A 17,757-nucleotide genomic window follows, 5' to 3' on the forward strand; every position below is an offset into this window, starting at 1 on the left:
AAGGTGATACGGAACAAATGGAAGGATAGCAAAGCACTCATCTATCCACGGACTCCATTTTTTTTTTTTACTTCAGACAATTACCTCATAACCAATAAGGAACGCATTGAAAATAACATTAGCTCAGAGGTTGGGCAGTGGTGCATCAATTTTTATGGGGCGCTGCAGTAGACTGGGGATCTAAGGCTTTAATGGGGATACAAAAATAGTAGTGGGGAAGCTTTTTACTTCTTATGAACAAAAGTGGTTCCGATATGCAGTGGCTACAACTCCACTCTACACAAATAAATCAGCAGTGGGGAATAAATACTGCACTTTCTGTGCCTTGGTAATTGAAAATTCAGAACACCTCTTCTTCCTATGCCCATCCGAGTGGCAAATAATTAACAGACTGGGGGAGATAGTACAGAAAAAATGGAACTTCAGAATATTCAAGTGTGATGGGCTAGAGTCAACGGTGTCGGTGTTAGGATCGATCCTATCGGTCCCAAGACTGTCTATCATTGGGACCAGTCCTTCGGACTGTTGCTTCTTGGATTTTTTTCATAAAAATATAGATAATTATTAAGACAAATAAGATATGAGAAATATGTATTAAAATTATAGCACCTATCTTGCACAAAATATTATAATTTCATTATAATACTAACATATATGGTTACTTAATTATATAATTTATTCTATTATATAATGGAATAATTAAAAAAGAGGGGAAAAGTCAGGTGTGATCGATTTTACCTGCTTTAAGGAACGACAAGTGGAACTGAACTGGACTGGAGGGGAAGGAACTGGACCACGGTCCTCGATCCTATATAAGGACCAACACAACACTAGTGTCAAGTCATCCAGAAAATTTCAAAATAGTAGCTTTGACAGCAAAAATACTGTCAGGATATATAAGTAATAAGTATAGGTCCTATTATACTAACAAAATTAATCATGACTGGACTGATAGAACTGTTGTATTTTCAGCTTTTTTAGACCAATCCAACACTACTTGGACAAGACCATGATTTGTGAGACTCGATTTGAACTTGCAGTATAAGAACTGTTCCCCATATTTTCTAACTAAGCAATAGGTTATGCAACTATGATAATGTCACAAATTACGCATTAATAGATGAGTCATCATGATCAAATTTTGTAGAAGCTTCCAAGGAGTTTCTCTTGATATCTTCACTGAAATGATGAATATTACTCAGGTAGGAGGAGTTATGAAATATAAAAATAGATAATTTGTGTTTCCCTAGTAGACTAGGTATGCAAATAATGTAAGATGACAAAAAATCTAGATCCAGTTGTGATCTTTATTGAATCATCTTCCAACCTTTTCTCAAAAAAGAAATTAACAAAAGCCCAAATCAGTTGGTATTTAGCAAATTACCTCAATCCCCCTACAATATTATTTATTTAGCTGTAGAGATATTTTCACAGTTCAAAGGCGTCAAAAAGTCAAAAACTTCGGAGAGGGAGACTAAAGTGCATTTCTGAAGAGGCATTTTTAATAATATTATTTTAACTTTTGACCTTGAAAAAGAGCATATTTACATACCGTATGGATATGGTGTACATACTTGTTTATTTTTTACACCACAACTACAACGTTGACCCAGTCGCATAGCAAGATTTAATTGTACATAGATCTCTGATTCTGAAACTGTTTTACGAGTACCACTAGTGGTAAGCGAGCTGCTCCCAAAAGTGGTACATGGTGTACTTATATCTCTTATATGGCCAGTGTCGATTTGAAGAGTATACAGGAATTAATACTGCAGAATAAAGTATTAATATATCTTACGTCATGTTATTTTTTTTTTTTTTTAGAAAATATGTTTAAGAATCCTGTTTTTTTTTTAAAGAAAATTTGTTTAAGATCTTGATAAAGCACATAAAATCGGAAATTTAATTAATTAATATACAAAAGTCTTTGACCAGGATGTAAAAAGATCGCATGTCCAGGGAAAAGATGACGGTTGGTCAGCCTAACATGGATGAACGTCATAAATAGGTTAAGCTAATTAATGTATATTCAATTTGGGAATAATGATGTTAATATGAGATCTTGATATTTTCTGACGTGCTAAATTTGAGAACCACTGAACTATCAAAATAAGAAATAAACATTTCAACATCTGATAAAAAATATTTATAGTACATTTTCAAACCCAAAGTTATATTATCTCTAAACCTCTCCTTTAAAAAAGAAAGGAAAAAAGGCACGAAATCTTCTGGTTGATAGCCAATTACGTCATTCTTTCCGGCTGTTTGATTATTTTCAATTTAATCGTATTGTATATGGACACGCAATTAACAGAAAATGACACTTACCCTCATAACAATTAGTATTTTTCTTCTATTGTATTTTTGAATAATAGCTATATAACAACAATTGACCACTTTTTATTCTTACTAGTGAACTGAATAGAATAGAATAATATTTATTTTCTGTCAATCTCAAAGCAAACTATTTTATACAAGAAAACATATTGATACTATATTCTTGTTTATTTTTTGTGTTTTTTTTTATTATAGAAAACTGGTTTTACTGATAAAGTATATATGTATATTATTGATATATGTACAATGTGCTTGATAATTCTAAGTAACGTGTTTTCACTTATTCAAACATAAAGCATATAGAGGGTGAACAATAAAAAATGGCGGGTTGTAAGAAGTGTCTTTACACTTATATCTTAATCGACTCGAGGTTGAGTTATTAAAATATAATACAATCTTGTTTATTAAGGTTTTTTTATTTAAAGAAAATGGATTCACAAATGGTGCCGTAAGAAGAGGAACAAATAAAGAGTGATGCTCATCTTGGCACCTAAATCCTTCAAAATAAAACTGTAGAGCTCCTTGGAATTTGAACTGTAGAGTGTATTCGTTTCAAAAATAGTGCTTATATGAAGTAAAACAGAAAAATATACTTTTTGCACAGCCTATGATGGACATATTGACTTTTTTAGGAGCCCTTAAAAAATCTTAATGTAGCGGCCCACAAGATTTGAATCTGTTTAACTACATTTGGTGAGGCGTCCTTGAGAAGGTCAATCCTACTCCCCACCTCCACGTCGACTTGCTTAGGGCAGCCATGACGAGGGAGTGGAGCTCATATCCGACTAAAAAATAGGGTTGTCCTGTTAGAGACTCTGACACAGTGTTGAAGCTGTGTTTGATGCAGTAGGCTATTTCATTGAATTCTATAAGCTCATATATGTATTATGCATTGTTATTAGAACAAGGTTAGACAGGTTTATGAAGTAACTCTCTTTCTTTCTCTTTCTGGTGACGTCATTAGACGCATTTGTTTAGGTAAACGTAAAATGTAATAATTAAAAAATGTAGTTATCCAAATTTGCTTTATCCATTGATTCCTTATTTATTAACGCTAGATTAAGGTTTTTCAATTATTCTCTATATTCTTGTATTTGGGGTCAAATGACGTCATTGACTCTACCAGTCAATTTTCAGTGAGTAATGGAAATCGTAGCTGGCTCACCTTGTTTCCTGCATTTATCAAAAAGTTATTAACTATTTAATTATTAGAATCAACGTTTTTTGGCATGCACCCTCTACGGGGTTCCCGCATAACTTGGTTTTTGAAAACATGAAAATTCCCTCTTATATTTGGAATTGGAATTGTACAAGGATTATCTTAGACGTAACATTGGAGATTTTTCTTCTTTCAAACTCCACTTTTGACAACTCCTTCCTAGATTTTTCAATATTTTGATTAAAATGAGAACAGATAATATAAGATATGACTAGGATAAAATTTATTATTTCTTCATAAAATACTATAGAAAATACGTAAATTTCATGATATTTAAAATTTACTAATGGGATCCTGTATTTCAAAAATATATTTCCTGGGAAATGAGAAAACCTAGCTTATGGGGATCTGGTTCATATTTGTATAAATTTTAATAATTAATCAGTATGAAGGATAGGGGAAATTGTGATTCTAAATGTGTACTTAGCTATGTACATAATTCTGTATATAAGTCCAACTCTGCCTGCTTGTGTTTGAAATGGAAGTTATTATATTAAAAATATTTTAATGAAGCATTAATATTCAAGGCATACACATACCAAAAAAGAAAAGAAAATTTAAATAAAATAATATTTACTAACTCATATTTTATTTTTAAATAAAAAAATATATTAAAGAAATGTTACAAAATAGGAATCATATATTGATCAAGTGGTACAGTTGGGATTTTTAAACAAACCGGGAGACCATTGGAGAGTGTCACTACAAAAATGATTTAAAATGGGGGGATTTTTGTATTTATAAATATGGAGGGATACGTTTATCGCCCAGCCTCTCTCTCTACATACATACAGGTCCGTGACTACTGGGGGTGTAACCCCTGAGTTCAATCTTGTTGTCAAATTTGTCGAAAAGAAAACGTTTTTTGTCAATTATTTGCCTCAAAAATTATCAACACCATAATAGCAATAGGTTAATTTTATACATTTACTAGGATGTACCCCTGTATTATACATTTTATTTCGAATTATTTTATTAATACATACTAAGAGAAACTAACTAATCCTTTTCCTAATTCCTTTTTTTAATTCTTATTTAATATACATGTACGTTCTACCTTTTTCATTTTTTGGATTTTTAATTTTTAGGTGCATTTTCGAATCTACAATCCATACCTTAAAAAAACTTTGAGACACGGGGAATCGATCTTGTTTTATGAAAAAAATCAACTTATTAGCGAAAAAACAAACTTGCCCTCCAGAACCTAGGAATCTGGTTTGACCAGAATAAACCATAGCCTTAGGTACGTAGCCCAGAATTCTAAACATCTTTTTTTTAATATCTAAGGGCTGATCTGTCTCCATTTGTGAAATAAATACTCTGGTTATGCGTTTTTATGAGCGAAAACATGTACACGTACTATAATTTTATATCATAGTAGAAACAATAATAAATTTGGGGGGGGGGAGCTTGAGTCCCAAACAAAAAGGTCTAGGGACACCACTTGTTTTAAATATTTTGAAATTAACAGTAATATGTACTCAAAATTTCGTATTTAAAAGAAAACAATTTATAAAAAGGTTTGTGGGAATTCTGATATAAGAGAAAACTTCCCATTTTGTAATAATTCGAAATTTGAAAGCTGGATATTGCCAATCAGTATGGTGCATGTTTTAAACAGTTAGATGTTTGATCAGGTTTGACTGTATTTTTTTTCATTTTCTGATGATAAAAAAAATAATTTGTCTACAAAATTTTAATCAGGGGGGGTGTGTAGCACCCCTCAAATACCCCGTAGTCACGGTCTGTAAGTAAAGGATGTAAAATAAATTATATCTCTAATGATATTTTAAGAATGGGAACTTCGAACTCTGTACATAAGATTTCAATAATATTCCTCATATAACACATGTACCAGGCTTCACAAATATTTTGTGATATTTTTTTTTTAATTTACCTTATTTTTAGTTAGTACAAACCTTCAAAATACAGCTGTAAAAATATCATGACGATCTTTTCTTTAGTTTGTGAGTTATTGTGCTAAGTGGGACGCTACTTTTGTTATTTCCAAAATAGTGAAAATAATAAAATAATGTCGTGTTATAATTTTACACTGCTTCTTGATGGGGAAAAAATACCCTTGAAGCTAAGCAATGACTTGAACAGTGTTACGGGGACTCCGCCTCATAAAGCAAAAAATAATTTTAAAAAAAATAAAAATATTTTTAAAAAGCCAATTTTGAATGGAAAAAAAAAATCTTTGTTAATCCTAGGACTTTTCAGCCCATGTGTTAAAAATCATTTTCTTCTGTTTCGTTTTACATTTTCTTATTAACATAATATCTACTCAATTAAAACTAAGGACAACTGACGTCATAAAGGAAAAAATTACGAAAAGAGTTGTACTTGGAACTTATCAAAACATCATTAGAGTACCCCCCTCCCCTCCAAGTGTGAAAATATTTTTTAATGCAAAATATTTTTTTAAGGGATAACTACTCCATCCGCTTATCTGATAGATTCATGTTGTATTTTACATTCCAGAGCATATTAATATATTTATACCTAAATATCTTTAACAAAAATATGAATATTTAGATAACATTATGAACAACATTAAAACAAAAACAATCTTGAACAAAAAATGACCAAAGTATATTTTTCACCTCGTCGACATGCATCAAAATGATATTTGTTGTAGTCCAAAATGATAAATAGGTATAATAATGTCTTTTTTATTCGGCATAAAAGAACTCTGGAAGTATATTTGATAATAGTATATTCTACACTTGGTATCAAAAAACAAGATTTGAGACGTAAAAATGAAGAACCAAATCAAAAAATATGCGGATAATACCGGTATAAAAAGACTACATTTATTTACTTGTGACATCATTAGGACTAAAATAAACAAAATGTGAGGGTAATTAGAGCAGTGTTGATCAAATATTGTTGATAGATATACTTCTAATATACAATACTTAACTTTATAAAAATCTTGTATCTCGATTCAACTTGATAATTTTAAAGAAACAACATGAAAAAATCCTTTTGTTTTCTCGATATATAACAGATTTTCAAATCAAAACATATTTATAAAGTACCTTTTTTTTTTGCAGAAAATTGAAGTTTATTTTCTTTTTTAGATGAATAAAATGCAAAATAAAAAGATCTCATTCGATACCAAATATATACTTCCATACATATCAATTATAAGCTTTGTACTCTAATTTCTGGCATAGGTTGAGATACCCAAAAATATGAAAATTTGTTTTAAGTCTTCATTTGATTTATAAGGCTTTATTTGGCCCCGATATTATGACCTTTCAAAATAAAACTATCTAATTATTTCATTGTGACGCTCAATTTTGGCTACTTTCAGTGCAATTATATATGAATTAATCAGGATAACCCTTGTTGATCAAAATGGACGATAATTAATTAGTCTAAGAACCAAATGGAATCTGGACTACATTTTAAAGAAAATCATTTTAACTTGTTTTTATGTTGACAGGCCATATGTTTGGTCTACATCCAAAAATGACTTGATACTAAATCCGCTTTTGTTTTTGTTTTTTAGGTAGTTATTTATTCTTCAAAGTACATATTTTGGCTCATGTTTTTAAAAATGTTATTCTGACTTTCACAAATCAAGATTCTACGCAACATTTCTACCTGATGCAATAATAAATATACATATTTTAAAGTATTTGAAAAAGAAATTTACGTTCTCCTATTTGTTAAAATAAACAATTTCCTGAAGCTAAGAAATAATTTTCTAAAAATAGAAATACTGCAGTAGGTGGTACTCTTGAGAATAGGCATGTATAAGAAAACATTATCTAGAATAAGAGTATAGTCATTAGGAATCCTAATATCATTTCCTAGGTTAAGTTTGTTCCTCCCTCTCCTACTCAGCCCTATACAACATGCATGAAAAATAACAGCATAATAATTAAAGTGTAGCAATAAATCCTCCTTCATATTTTTTAGATTGTTATTTTACTGATCAAGTTGAAAACAAATGTGTAAACATGACAATAAAACGTTAGAGAAATAATATATATAGTTTGAGTGTATCGGTTCTGAATATGGGACTCGAAATCGTTCACGTGATCTATGTCCATGAAAAAACGATCCAGCTTTCAAGCGAAATCTAGGAAGCATCTTTATTCTTATATTTACAAATTGTATAAGGCCTTTCAGACTTACACATTTCCAATGAATCTCTCACACCACATATTGTGTTTCTCACGCATCGTCACTCAAAATAGTTCGAATAGAAATACCCCCACGCAGGGCTGTGACTACAGGTAGGTGGGGAGGATGGGAAATGGAGGTGCTACCCCCATCTTCCCCGACTAAAAGATTGTTGTCATATTTGTCGGAAAAAAACAACCAGTCCAAATTGTTAAAAGCCAACACCCACCCCAAAGAAAAATCCTAGTAACGACTCTAAACCTCCCCCCTCCCTGCAATAAAAGCCTATATACAGTGTATAACAGCTAGATACTAAATTTCATTAATATGACTACATTGTTAGTTTTTATATCAAAAATATGAATATAATATACATCAGGGATCACTATATAGAGTGCACCCTATATACACACTCGATGCTACATGGAAAACTCCTGCGAAATTTCATTAGTATGACAACATTGTTATTTCCTAATTACCTTCCAAGTGAACATTCCTCTTTGATTGAAGTAAGCAAGAGTTGATGTTATTATGTATAAGTACTCCGGAGTAAAACATTGTTCAATTAACTTAAATCATAGTACTTCATATTTTCAAATTAAAAGGAATAATTTAAACCGGGGTCAATTGAAGTGTACATAGAGAATTGCCGTGTTCATATCATCACGATAGGCGTTAATGTATGAAGAAGAACAACACCTATGTGACTGTAGGTACTACCTAAGTAGCAGACATGAAATTTCACCCCAGCAAGAGATTACTACGAACCTTTCTCCAACATAAAAGAAGAAATTAAGCATATGTACATACATAATATATTATTATCAGAGAGATCAATAACTAAGACTATAATGGAAAAGTAAGTCATTTATATAAATTACAGACATAACATGTAAGCCCATTTATCTCATGTATTCTTATTTACTTGGCATATATATTATGAAAGTAAGTTCTATCTGCATGAATGTATCATTATTTTGTTGAAGATTAGAAAAAAATAAAGAATGTATATAGATATTAAGGTTTATCTCCCGGGATTTCTCGGGGCTTTACACATAGAAAACTTCCCGGGAAATTCTGTATTCAATGGTTGTTGAAGCGAGTCTTCGGTGAGGAATAGTCTTATTTAAAGGACTCTAGGGAAAGAGCGGATGAAGGAAAAATAAACAATTTAATCTAAAAACAATGAAGACTATTTTCCTAACATAGACTAGTACAGTTGTACTAGTCTATATTAATGATTTATTTCAAAATGGTGTCTGGATTATATTTTATTCGTCGTCAAAATGTTATCGTCCATTTTGATACATAAGGATTATTTTGATTAATTCTTTGGAAGCATTGCAAAATTCAATAAATGTTGACAAATTCATAATCCAGATGAAATAATGAGACATTGATAGATCTTATTTGAAATAAATTAGTTAAGACTCATAAACCAAATTATGAGTCTAAGACTTTTAAAAGTATCTGCATATATGTGATCGGTCAACAAAAAAAACACATGATAGATTGATTATTTTCCTTCAAAACTTTATCTGGATTAAATTTGTATTCGTTAAGGATTAATTATCATCAATTTCTATTAATAAATTATTCTGATCTGATTGTTCTTAGACTAGAAAAAATCCATCGTCATAATGAAAGAGTTAGAAATTGATAAATTATTTTTTAAAATGGGCCCTATCAGGTTCAAATTATGTCTCATAAATAAATAGAAGGCTTTAAACTATAGTTAACATTCTTGGACATCTAAAGTCATCCCAAAATTTTGAATATAAGGCCTATAATTGCCAGAAATATATATAAGAAATATTGGGAAGTATGTATGTATACATAATATAAAGACTGTATAACCTATATTAAGCGGTCAGACAAAGGGAAACTGATAAAATGACAAATTAATAAAGTTGACCACTTACATCAAGATTCCTATTTTTGTAACAATTCCAAATTTGAAAATCAGATACGGCCGTTTAATGCGGTGAAACACTTACAACAAGTGCCTGTTAGACCAGGCTTGACTATATTATGTAAAATAATTATATTGGGCATTTCTCCGTACAGGATTTTTATTTAAGATTGTTGTTGTGATAACCTACACTATATCTTAAGTCCCTTAAAAATAAGAGTTTTGAGGAATTTTCCTTCGTTAGAAAAAATAAGTTTGATTCAAGTAGAACTTTGCAACTTACTTCTCACCGATGTTTATTGTCAGTTCTATCTCATAATTATTGAATATCTACAAATAAACAAAATACTTACTTGTTCCAGACTCTAAGCAAACTCCTCTACAAATGATTGAAGACTCAATATTTGTGAAAAATACTATGCATTTGCATCATCAGGGGAGGATTTGAGAGAGGGGTAAAATGTAAGTAGATAAATGTATATTAGGGCGGTTTGTTTTTTAACTTTTTTTCTCGAATTTCGATTATGGCTAGTGTGGAAAAATTGTGAAAGGATAAGGAAGTAACCAACGGAAAATTTCATTTTCCTCGATATGGCACATCAAACTCTTTACTTGGTAAATGTGGAATTGAAGAATATATTTTTAGTTATTTTAAATTAAATAATTTTGATAGACAATTTTTAAACCATTACAAAGTGTTTAAAAAGTTTTTTTTTTTTTTTTAAATTCTCCTATGGAACAAAAAAAGTTAGTAAAATTTGATGACCCGCGTATAGTGCGCATAATTTTTTTACATTTTCAGAAAGAAAAGATGAAATTTTTCTTAATTTATTCTCTTCTCTTGCTTCGTAGAGTAGCTTTAGAATAAAAACTCAAATATTATTTTTTTAGATATTAGACTAATTCTTTCATAATTAAAAAATGCATGATCTTGATTAATGCATTATTTTAATCTTAATTGACGAAAAAAAGAAATTTTTTTCTCCTTTAAAACTTAGAACGAGATGTGTTGCCTAAAGATGACATTATGGGACAATGCAATTTCCCATAGTTATTTTTTTGCCATATTACAACTTTTTCGAACTAGCTGTATTCGAAATTCGAAAAAACTTGAAACCCAAACCGCTCTAATATACATTCATAGGTACAAAGGAATGCTCATTTGTGCCGGATGTCATCAGCCCATAAGGGTTGTATATTATGTATATATGTATAACTGAATAAAAATAACCCAAGGTACTTGAAAGAACTGAAGGCATACTTAACATTCTATTTTACTATTGATTTATGTTCATAAAAATTCGTTATACCTAGGTAAATGACGCACATTTTGTTTCAGGTAGGTAAGTCATGAGACATACTTGACTAACCTACTAACTATGCATATTGAAAGGCAATTTATTATAATAAGTTGGAGAAAATAGTCATATTAAAAAACACGGCAAAATAAGTCATTTTATTTATTCTACATATATATTTATGACATCACTTGTAGAGTTTTAGAAAATAAGAAATTCTGAAAAATTAACCAAAAATTAACATGGTAATCCTGACAATTGGAAGACTCTTTTGGAAGAGAGGACCTTAGCTGTCGTAACTTTTCATTATATTAGCTGCAAGCACCTATGAGATGAGGAAAATAAATCCAACTCTGTATCATGCAAGGCAAGACAAGGCAATAATTATCCTTAATTCTAATCTGAGTCCTACAAGTAGTATTGTGTCGGTATTTATTTAGTACCATGGTCCGGCCCTATCAAAAATATATGGAGCGAGGAAGTTTTAATTGAGAAGGATGTTATCAACTCGAGATGACATCAGCTGTTGTCGGTGTATTTCTTGATTTTCAAAGAATATATGTATATGTCTATCATAGAGCATGGATTACTTAACTAAGTAAAAATAATATATTTTCGTATTATATTGCATAATAAAAAATATAAACATATTAATAATTGAAAATATAAATATTTTTTACAAGAAATGTACAGGCTCTTAATACATGTCTCATATATCTTATAAGGCTTAATCATCTTCAATTTATAGGGGAAAAATCCAAGGCCGACAATCCTAGAGACCGATAGGACCAGCCCTAAGACTAAACTGTACCGAATAAATAAGTACTGCAATACTACCAACAAAGAATGACACTTATAACTAGTAATGTAAATCGAATGTATTTTCTCTTTTTGAAATTGGTAATATAATACTGCATTCAATTATATTCTCAGCCTGATTGAACATTCATGTGTATTCATAATAGACGGAGATTATCCTTGAGGATTTGTTGCAAAGTTATAAGTGTAAGTCAATTTTGGATTCAGAGTAGAATTGAGGATCAACATCGGAGTCATTCTTGCCAATCTCCTAATTAATGGCCTTCTCCACCTCCTCCCTTGTCACAATGGATTCTAGCTGATCTAATGAAACGTACTGACAGCTAAGCGTCTCTCCTCCAAAACATTCTTCAAATTGTCAGGGTTACCATGTTGATTTTCTTTTCTTTTCTTTTTAACATGTCCAAAATACAAATAATTTTCATCAGTGCTTATAAGTGACCAAAAAATCTTCAGTATTACTCTCTGTGTTTCATTAGCATACAAACTAGTGATGATGTATTATATACTTAGACATTGTCCCTTCAAGAATGAAAAAATAATAATCACAGCTATGGAAAATATAGAAAACTGTCAAGGTTTGAACTACAAAAAGTATCGTCCTCGTCTTATATCATATTTTTTACAATTCTAAAATAACTATCTAGTGTGACTTTCAAGCTTTCGAAATTTAGTTAATAATACGTTTATTTTTACATATAATACCTACAAGATCCTCTGTCAATTTTTCTACTTTTTGTCCCGTAATCTGTGTACTAAACGTTGATTAATTGACATCAAATTATCTTCTGTTCGGTTCAGAACTATAACCCAGGCGATTTCCCTTCACAGAATTAACCTTTTTAATTCAATAAAAAAGGGTAAATTTCGCCGAGAGGTTGTGTAGTAAGTTACAAAGTAATATTCACTACACCCTCATCGCAATGTGAATAGCAAAAAGTATCCTCAACGCTACTTGAGGACAAAAAAGTGTTGCGTAGAACACTACTTTGGACAATTATTCATCATGTGATCTTTGTTTCGTCAACTTGGTTCTGTTTTTAACAATGCTCGAATAATAACTGAAGAATAAATTCCATAGTTGGGGAGAATTTACTTACTGTTTTTAAACATGAATATAATTTATAATAAGGAGTTGACATTTTTCTTTGTTATTATTATTTTTTTTTTTTTCAGAACACATATTGAATGCCTTTTTGTTTTGTCATCTAAAATTTGACAATTTTAGACGACAAAAAATTGACAGATTGTTATGAAATTTTTTTGGCTCAGTTTTATTTTTTATTTTTCGGCAAATGTATGTTTTTCGAATTTGTACGTTTTTTTTAAAGCTTTATTTTAAATATTGCTCAATTTGACAACATTAGTCTATTTTTGAACATCCACCACTGACTTCTACACCAATTTTGTGTGAGGGGAAGGGGTGAACTGACAAACCTGCTACTAGTAATTGATTTTGGGCCTTTCTTTCTTCTATTTTTGGAAAAAAGGTCACAAGTTACAATTACGATAACAACACCATAATATTCCAATACCAAATTGTTTTTAAGTTCATTTTTCTATCTCATTAAATCAGTGAATAGATTCCATAGACTCGTTTTTTGAAGAAGAAAAAACGAATGCATGAGAATCAATTTACTTTTTCAATAACAATAAAAAATAATAAATTTTATTAATGTAACACGAGCTGAATTTGTAATCGACTATGACCTAGTCATAGCGCGTTCCATTTCTATTCAAGCAACAAGAATAATTAATTAGTAGTCAACGGGGATTTAGGAGGAGGAAGGGGGTAAGAGATTTTTGAAATTAAAAGAAAGAATTTTTATTGGCTAGATGTAGTGAAGTAGATAAAGAAGGTAGAAAAAATGAATGTACTACTCCATACTTCATTAAAAGATTATTGGAGTATCATCCAGAAAATGATGTCTAACAACTATTATGTACTCTAGCAAAGGGCTCATACATTTTAGATCTCCAAGAGTCGATGAGTGATGTAAAACTAGATAAATAATTTATCACAAAATATCAATGAATCTTTCCTTTTCTTTCTAGATCAAACACTCTAAATAGTTCAATATTTAAGAATGGTAAATATTTAAACAGGGAACCAATTGTATTAAACAAGTGTTAATTGAACTGCTAGCTAAGAACACATTTAGTATACTTTTTTTATCATCATATCATGGTGACCCAAAAGGATGGATGTGGAAAATGTTGAATATTCTAGTGTCGTCACGTTATCAATATTTTCCTAGCGGATATTTTTTCAACAATCACGGTGTTATTTCAATAATACAAAAATGTACACTACATTTAGCTGTTAGGTGTTAATCAACCTCATCAGTAGGGAAAGGCAATACGTTGAGAAAATAACAGTTTTGGGTATTCACAGAATTTTTGATAAATAAATAAATATTAGATGAATTATTTTGTTTAAAGGCACTTTTAACTTTTCGTCTAGCTTCAAAAATTGGGGAATTATAAAATATGTTTCCAATCGCCTTTCTCTGCATATTACATATACATCCATGACTCACTTGTTTCTTTAGGTTCGGATATTGCTTTTTCCACGTTATAAAATAAAAAATGGGAAATTCTTAATACTATTATTATAAAATAGACATTGTTTTATTTTTTTAAATGGACTTCTACAGAAAATTGTAACTTTAACGTTATTAATTTTAGTATCAAAATGTAAGTAAGAGAGATGAAAATAAGCTATTAAAAAAATTTCAAAAGAGAATAATTTTTTTAGTTATGCACAAAATAGTCTAATACACCCATTTGATCCCACACATTAAAAAGTGTAACTACAATTTTTCTTTAATGGAAATTTTCTATATTCTTTTTTATTATTATTACATATTAATACTGCCTAGGTGAAATTGATAGCTAAGACATGTAATCCTAAGATGAAAGTATGAAACATCTGAAAAGTTCAGCGAATTTCTTTTGAGAAGACTCCAAACGCAAAAGTATACCCTTAGACCCCACCATACCTTGTAATATTTAAAAGAAATATACTTAGGGGTCAGAGGTAAGGTTCGCCCAGGGCATCATAACATCTAGGACTGCCACCATCTGTTACACTAGATACAGTAGAAGTATAACGAGCAAACACTCATTCCTACACTCATAAATTTGGTCATAACGATCACTCAGTAAAGTGATTAAAATCCGACCAGGAACAAAGGGTCGGATAACATTTATACTATATAAATAAATTAGATCTTTAGTTAGAAATGTTATGAATAGTATAATATATAGATGGGGTGTGTTTCGACAGATAATTTCCAAGTTAAACTTTTAACAACTTTTAATTTTTATAATCACTTCTGCAATAATAAACACAGAAACTAGTAGTGATTATATTTATACCTACATAGATATGCCATTGTATATATTGTTTATACGTCTAACGAAGATGAAATTTTACAAAAATGAAATGGAATTATATATTACATATTTTAAGCTACATAAAGGTTACAGACAACAGTCGTACAACAGGCAAGATATTCAACATACGAAGAAGAAAATTAACGAATTTTATGTCTTATTATTTAAGGAGAATATTATTTTACCTTTGTTTGAAAAAAAAAAAAAAAAAAAAATTACCATCTGACGAAAAAGGTATTTGGTATTGTATTGCTGTTATACCTGGTTAGATCAAAGAACCCAGCAGAAACGTTGTGCATTGAAGTTGATTTGCACTACATTTTTTTTTTCTTATAATAACTATCATGAAATTATCATAAATAGTTAAACTAATAAGTGCAATTAATTCCCTGCATGATATGTATACCTACAATATTTTAATGAAGAATACATAATCTGTCGTGAGTTAACTAAAAAAACAATATTTAATAAAAATCAAGAAGAGAAAAAAAAAAAATCTAAAACATTATTTGCTAATTAATTTCTGATATTTCGGTAAATTACAGGGTTTGTATTCAAATTTATGTGACAAATTAAGATACACAATAATTTTAACCATAATTTAAAACCTTAATTTGATCAATGATACTTAATTTGGCCCTGATGTGATTTTTTAAATAAAATCTATTAATCCACATTAATAAAGCAAAGTTTATATGTATGAAAAATAGTCACAGGGTACACTGCATATAGTGCTCCCTGATGTATATTATATACCAATACAGTATAAAGAAAAAAAGGGACATTATACACTAGTATCACTGTATAAAATGTATTAAATCTCGCGGGCGTTTAGATCAAGCAGGTCCTTTACATTGACTTTAAACGATTAGTATTAAAACTTCATTGGGTGGATTATTTATGGAGCATTTTTGTGAATGACGATCACCAAATTTGATCTGCAAGTAAAAAAAAACAGTCCTGGAGTATTTTAGTATAAGATTCTTTAAATAAAGAATAGGTTTTTACTCGGCTAAATTTTTGCTTTCAATAAAATATTAACCTCTTCACTTATGTATATTCCATAATAATCGACCTTAAGACATCATTACATGTATTCTTGCTATCTATTCCTTCTTTAACGAGTAGGTGCCTTGTAACTGGCTATCAAATACAACTACAAGCATATCGTTTTTTATTCATAATATATTTCATATATAATTTTATAAGATTCTCTATTATGAGTTTGACTAAAAATTTTAATTGATGTAACAACAATATCTTTAAATCTATAGACACATTAATGGCATTAATATTCTGTATCTTCATTCTGAAGGGAAGATCTCATCTAGTCTAGGTAAATATCTTGGACACGTACCAAATTGTGTATATGGTAGTCTACTTTTAGTTACAATGTAACTTTGATCGACGGTATCCCCGTCATTTATGAATATTTTCAATATATTTTCTTTAGTTAGGAATAAACATTATTTTTTTAATACTAGGTATATTTTTGTCATAAAAAAGTCATCAAAATAGTGGAGAAATAAGTAGTATATTAAGAATAATCGGATATTATGTAATAAACATGAAATGTTCATGTCAAAAACAGACTAATAATAAGATCCTAATTTGTCATTTATGCTGAATATAATAAATATAGAGCTTAATATAATAATCTTGCAAACATAACGGAATATGATGTCTTAAGTAAGCCTTGTGATTTTGACTATTATTTCTTTAGAGATATATATTTTAACAAATATTTAAATGATACTCAGGAAATAAAATTTCTTAAGCATCCCTATATTCATATTGCTTGAACAGTTTGATACACAGACCAATATAATAGTTCTACAATTGATAACAGTAATAATTTTGATAACTCGCATGTCTACAATTACAATAATTAAATAGCATTTTCCTATCGAAATGAAGTTGAAGGAATCAATAAGATACAAAAATAAAATAACGGATAACTCATAAATAGGGAATTAAATTTTGAGGAATATCTTCTATGTTTTAATTTATTTGTCCAACCAAATCTTATTACATTTTAACTATTGTCTTGAATAAAACACATTCTAATTAGTTCTTACGGAAAAGGATTCCCGACTTAATAAGTTTGGGAATTTCAACGACATTCAGATATTCCAGTTAAAGTATGTGTCAGTTAAGAGGTCACATATTTTTTTAAAAACAAATAATCACTTAATTGGTCCCATGTAATAATATAACAGAATAAAATTTTCTTTCACAAGTTAACCAATGACCAAATAAACTCTAAAGAAATCAAGGGTGAGCTTGAAGTGTTCAGGTTATATAATTAGCCCTATAGACCGCATATCCAAAACTCCATCTTATAAATGGAATTATATCAATATGATAGATATGAATGATTTCTGCATTTCAGGACACTGAAGGACTCTTATCACAGAATATTTTTTAGAGTTGGAGACTTAAGTCAGAGTTGACTTAAGGAGGAATGGACTCAATAATTTGATTGAATTAGCTGTGGATGGAGGATGATTATTCTGTTTCTATTCTTCGCTGGGTCTTTCAGTCGATTATTCTGTGTTTTTATGAAACTCCTTTTTTTTTTAGAAGTATACGATGATTCCTTACAAGATCTAGAGGAATTGATGTGTTTTCGA

At 29.8% G+C, this 17,757-nt stretch overlaps 1 protein-coding gene across 7 annotated transcripts in view; it reads right to left on the reverse strand.

The window, feature by feature from the left end:
- LOC121129180 (uncharacterized) overlaps positions 1-17,757 on the reverse strand; it is a 38,968-nt gene that overhangs the window by 15,511 nt on the left and 5,700 nt on the right. The gene's annotated exons all lie outside the window — the stretch shown is intronic.

The sequence above is a fragment of the Lepeophtheirus salmonis genome, chromosome 1 (genome assembly GCF_016086655.4).
Source record: "Lepeophtheirus salmonis chromosome 1, UVic_Lsal_1.4, whole genome shotgun sequence".
Classification (NCBI taxonomy): Eukaryota; Metazoa; Arthropoda; class Copepoda; order Siphonostomatoida; family Caligidae; genus Lepeophtheirus; species Lepeophtheirus salmonis.